General features: G+C 37.9%; 1 pseudogene; it reads left to right on the top strand.

The window, feature by feature from the left end:
- Positions 1-1,501: 1,501 nt before the first annotated feature.
- On the top strand, positions 1,502-1,612 carry LOC127905731 (small nucleolar RNA R71; annotated as a pseudogene).
- Positions 1,613-5,990: the final 4,378 nt, after the last annotated feature.

Here is a 5,990-nt window from a genome sequence, read left to right as displayed (position 1 = left end):
GGAATTGAATTACATGCTTCAACAGGTTGTGTATCCAAGACAACAAAATCCACAGGATAAATGAATTTATCAACTTGTACTAACACATCTTCAACTATTCCTCTAGGCACCTTTACAAATCTATCAGTAAGTAAAAGAGTTACAGAAGTTGGTTTTAACTCACCTAGATTGAGACTTTGAAAAACTGAATATGGAAGTAAATTCACACTAGCTCCAAGATCAAGTAAAGCTTTTTCAATTTTATGTTCTCCAATAAAGCAAGAAATTGTTGGACAACTAGGGTCCTTATATTTTAAAGTATTATTGTTTTGAAGAATGGCACTTACTTGTTCGGCTAAAAAGGCTTTCTTTTTCACATTCAGTTTTCTCTTCACGGTGCACAAGTCTTTTAAAAATTTAGCATAAAAAGGTACATGTTTAATAGCATCCAACAAAGGTATATTGATCCTTACCTGTTTGAAAGTTTCAAAGATTTCAAAATTGTGATTGACTTTCCTTTGTTTGGTCATGGCATGAGAAAATGGAAGTGCTGGTGGGGAATCAGTCTTTTATTTGCAATGTTCAGGTTCAACCCCTTCCTTACCCTCAGAGATTAACTCATCTTCTTTCTCACAAGGTTCAAGAATGGGTTTTTCAATAACCTTACAACTGCGAAGAGTAATGACTGATTTGACTTGATCCATGTGTTGGCCTAGAGTTGCTCGTATTTGGATTGTATTGCCCTTTGGGATTTTGCTGTGGTTGAGATGGAAACTTACCTTTCTCATGAAAACTGAGAGCAGATGTGAATTTTGCAAGAGTTTCTTTTAAATCTGTCATGGTTTGAGCATGTTGAGTGTTGATTGTCTCTTGCTTTTCAATAAATGCATGCAATGTTTTCTCAAGATTTCATATAGGAGGGGGAGCATAAGGAGGTGCGTATCCTTGAGAATTTTGAAAATTATGGTGAGCTTGAAATGGTGGTTGTGAAGTTTGTGCATTATTGTTACCACTCTTCCAACTGAAATTTGGATGATTTCTCCAACCAGGGTTGTATGTTTGCGAGTATGGGTTATGATTTGGCCTTTGAAAACTGTTTAAAGCATTGGCCTGTTCATGGAGACATTCCTTAAAAGAAGGCAAAGTTGGACAATCATTGGTTGAATGTTCATTAGTTTCACAGATTTGACACACAATGTCTTGAATAGATTTTAATTGACCACTCTTTTTAAATTCAAGTGCCTCGACCTTTCTAGCTAAAGATGCAAATTTGGCTTGGAGGTCATGATCTTCCCTAAGGTTGTACATTCCTCCACTAGATATATGAGGTTGAATTTTACCTAGTGCCTCACAAGTGCCTGTAGTGTCCTGATTTTGAGCATTTTCAGCTAACAAGTCTAGGTACTCCATTGCTTCATCAGGGTCTTTATTTTCAAAAGTTTTATTACACATCAATTCTACCATTTGCCTATCTTTAAGTGTTAACCCTTCATAAAAATGTGAAACCAATCTCCATATTTCAAAACCATGATGAGGACAGGTATTAAGCAAGTCTCGGTACCTATCCCAACATTGATAAAATGTTTCTCCTGGTTTTTGAGTGAAAGTGGTGATTTGTCTTTTGAAAGAGTTTGTTCTATGAGAAGAAAAAAACTTCTTTAAAAACTATTGTTGCATTTCATCCCATGCACGAATAGATCCTAACCTAAGATTTTGTAGCCATGTTTTAGCTTTATCTTTTAATGAAAAAGGAAAAAGCTTTAATCTGATGGTGTTCATGCTACAATTTAAGTCATTATACATGTTACAAACTTCTTCAAATTCTCTCAAATGCAAGTATGGATTTTCTAGATCTAAGCCATGAAAAGTAGGTAAAAGTTGAATAATGTCTGGCTTAAAATTGAAGTGAGATGCATCACGAGGGAAAACTATACATGATGGTGTACTTGTTCTTGTTGGATTCATGTGATCTCTAAGTGTTCTAACACGATTATTCTCATTATTCTCATTATGAAGTGACTGGTTATCCTCTTCGGCCATGTTTTCAGATGAAGATGAAGATTTCCTACAAAGTCTACCACTTAATGTGCGTGACCAAACTCTCATGCAAGTGCAGAAATAAAAAAGAAGAAATAAAAAAAAACAAAAAGAAACAAAAGTTAGATAAGAGAAAAGTGAAAAGAAAAGAAAAAAAATAAAATAAAATTTATACAGTAATTTACCTCCCTGGCAACGGCGCCAAAAACTTGACACAATCAAAGAGTTGATGTCTTATCCCAAGTGCAGGAGTGTCAAAGTAATAAATAACTCGGCAAGACCGGGGTCAAACCACAGAGAGGTCAACTATATAAATTGTTGTAACCCATTTTTGGGTCCCCCCCACAAAAATAAAAATATATAGCCAGAAGAAATTAGAAAAATAATAAGAGGTGGGAGCGCTCAGAAAGAATCAGAAAAAAATTGATTAAGGAGGTTCAAAAATACAAGGATTGAAATTTTTACAATATATACTTGAATGATGAGAGCCTAGTGGGAAAAGAAAATTTAATTTGAAGAGCAAAGTCCAAAATTAGATGTTTATGGACTTAATTGGATTTTATTGAAGGTTTAATTGAATTTATAGAGGGTTTGATTGCAAGAAAAATTGATTTTTAAGTCAATTTGAGCTTTAATTGGAAGAAATTAAAGTTCTGGGGTCAAATTATAATTTTTGAGAGTTGATTTGGTTAAATCAGGGGCTTAATTGCATAAATATTAAAGTTTAATGGCCAATTAGGGACTTAATTAAGAAAATCCAAAACCAATGACCAAATTGGAAAAGGCGCGTAAATATAGGGGCTGTAATTAACAAAATCAGGGGCCAAATTGAAGAAATTAAAAGTTTATTGATCAATTGAGGATCAAATTGCATAAATCAGAGGCCAAGGATCAAAGTGAAAAACGCGGCCAACTATAAGGGCGGATACCGAAATTTGCAGGGATGCAATTGAATTAATTCTTAAAATCCAGATTACATTGTGAGGACTTAAAAGAACAAAGGATAAATTAAGGACTGATTTGGAAAACATTTGCTGGCGCCACATTTAAATGAAACGACGCGTTTTGTATAAAACGACGCTGTTTCATGTAAAAAAAAAAAAAGAGGCAGAACAGTGTCGTTTTGAGCGACACTGTTCTTCTTTCTCCTTCCCCCGGACATGCAGCAGGGGAAGGTAGACAGTTTTCTTCCTCTTTCTTCATTAATTCTTGCGAGCCGCGTGCCCTGCAGAAGTCTCGAAACCCCAAGCCTTGATGATGAGAAACCAGGGGCAACACGCCTTGCCAGCGGCGCCCACTGGCCAACCGACCGGCGCTGCCCTGCCCCATGCGTGACAATAATGAGCCCCACTCCTTTGGCTCTATAAATAGAGGCTCAACGCCAACACAAGGGGAGGAGGAGAGAAAACAGGGAACGGAGAGAAGAGAAAGAAGGGAACAAAAAAGGAAAGGGACCGAAAAAGAAAGAAAACGGGGAAAACCATAAACATGGGAGAGACTGTGAGAGATAAAAAAGAGGGAGGTTAGAAGGGAGAAGGAACAGAAGAGAGGAGAGAACAAACCGAAGAGAGGAAAAAACGAACCGAAAGGGAGAGGACAGAGAGAATAGAAAGTGAGGAACCGAAACATAGGGAGAGGAAGGAAAGCTTGAAACGGGGTAGGAAATTAAAAAAAACAAACCGAGAGGATAAAGGGAAAGGGAAACCACTGAAGAATGAAAGAAGAGGATAGGAAACAGAGGAGAAGGGAGGAGTAGTAACCTCTCTCTCCGCCGCTTGAAACAGTAGCACCGCTGCTGGGAGTCGCCGTCCGTGAGCCACGACACAGCCACCGGTCTCCACCACAGCACCGCCAGCGAAGCAGTCCGACCAGCAAGGCACCGCCTCCTCCGCGCCAAGTAAACTCTTCTCCCCCCTGCATTTCTTTCGTTACCTGTGTTTCCTCCTGCATGCAGAACATTCGGTCTGCATGCAGGAGGATGGGAGGGGAAAATAATTCCCCCCCTTCCGTTTGATTTTTGATGCTGGGCCAGGCTGGTGCTGGCCCAGCACTGATTGGGTTTCCTTCGCTGGGCCAGGCTGGTTCTGGCCCAGCTCTGATGTGTTTGTGGGCCAGACCGATTCTGGCCCATCCCTAATGTCTGGGCCGGATCTGGCCCAGACTAAAAAGAGAGATTTGTTGGGCCGAGATCGGCCCAACCCTTTTGGTGCTGAGTCCGGCCCAGCCCAGGCCACTTAATATTATATATTATATATTATAATGTTTTTATATTATTTATATATATAGATATATAAAAAAATAAAAACTAAAAATTCTGAAAAATCCTTAAAAAAAAATTGTTGATTTTCCTGCATATTTTTATCAAAATTGTTTAATACTGGTTTGTATTTTTATACTGTAAAGATACAAATCCAGTATTAAAATACCCGGTTTTCGTCAAGACATCAAAAAATAAAAAAATAAAAAAATGTTTTGTTTTCCTGCATACGGCCTAGTCTCTCCAATATATATATATAAATCATCACATCATATTTTCATATAACAAAGAAAAATTTCAAAAAAAAAAAGGTTTTAGCATGCACTTTGGCTTTAACAACAAGTTTGTTAGAACCACGAGAACTAGGCCAATATTTCAAAAAATTCTAAAAAATCTTTTTGTCTTCCTTTAGTATTGGGAATTACGAATTTATACGTAAAATGTATTCCTGATATTAATATATATTTTTTTCCTATAGACGTTAGAACGGTTAGGTTTTTACCCGATAAGATAATTACCCGATAAGATAAGAACTTCCTTACTGAGGAGGACTTTTCTTAAACCATAGACAGACCAACAACTAGAAATATGATAACACCTTAGCTTTTTATCAGACAATCAAACAATGCAGCTTACCTTATGTAAGGCGTATTTGGGGTGCTAATACCTTCTCATTACGCAACCAGTCCCCGTACCCGATCTCTGAGACCAGTTAGGGTTCCTAGTGACCAAAATACTAGGTGGCGACTCCCATTCCATTTTCGACCAATAGACGACAAGACTTTCTTGTCTCCCCATATTTGCCAAATAAGTTTACATTTTAGATTTAAAGTGGGAATCATATTATTTCGCCGCGACGCCGCCCCCGTGCGACAGAATGGCGACTCCACTGGGGACCTTGTAGACTAAGCTTTGTTTTTGTCTGATTTGTTGGTGTTTTCGTGTGTTTTTATTGTTAATGTCTTTTCTGTTGTTATTTGCGTATTTGCTTTATATTTTTACACATAATATTCATGCATTGTATAAAACTGTCTCATGCATCACATACTTTGATTTTGAGAAGCACACACAAGCTTTAAGTTAGGTGGGGGATTAGCGATCTGCCCTATGACTATTGGTCAGGGTTCAGATGTGTGAAACACCCAACTCATATCTGAGTGCCTGCTTGGTAATGGTGGGTATACTTACCTTAACTGTTCCTTGCAACGCCCCCATACTGTCTTTACGAAGAACGTCACTGGGCAGATATGAGACCCTTCAAGACCAGATAGAAAACCTACCCATTCTCACTTAATAAATAGAGCTTGTCCTTAGGATATGTATCTTACGTTCATTTGCATCATGATTAATAATGTTAAATTCATCAATTCAGGTTTTTGAGCTGAAATCATGACTAAGTACCTATCTTTCCAAGAGTTTGGGCAAGAATCCGAGTTGACTCAGGTAGCTGAAGGGAAATGCCCAAGAATCGATGCTAGTAGGTTGCCTTGCATTACCAAGATAAATCACATGGTAAATGACTTGGGGAAGTTATTGTCTATTATGGAATATATTGATGAGACTATTTTTGAAAGGCGATATGGGAGAATTGCACAACTAATGAGGTTACCCGTGCAAGCAGCAGCAATCAAAGCCCTACTGAATTTTTGGGATCCTAGTTATCGAAGTTTTACCTTTGGGAACATTGATATGACACCGACTTTGGAGGAATATGAAA

Source organism: Populus trichocarpa, chromosome 8, assembly GCF_000002775.5.
Source record: "Populus trichocarpa isolate Nisqually-1 chromosome 8, P.trichocarpa_v4.1, whole genome shotgun sequence".
Classification (NCBI taxonomy): domain Eukaryota; kingdom Viridiplantae; phylum Streptophyta; class Magnoliopsida; order Malpighiales; family Salicaceae; genus Populus; species Populus trichocarpa.
This window is presented reverse-complemented; position numbering and strand designations above follow the sequence as displayed.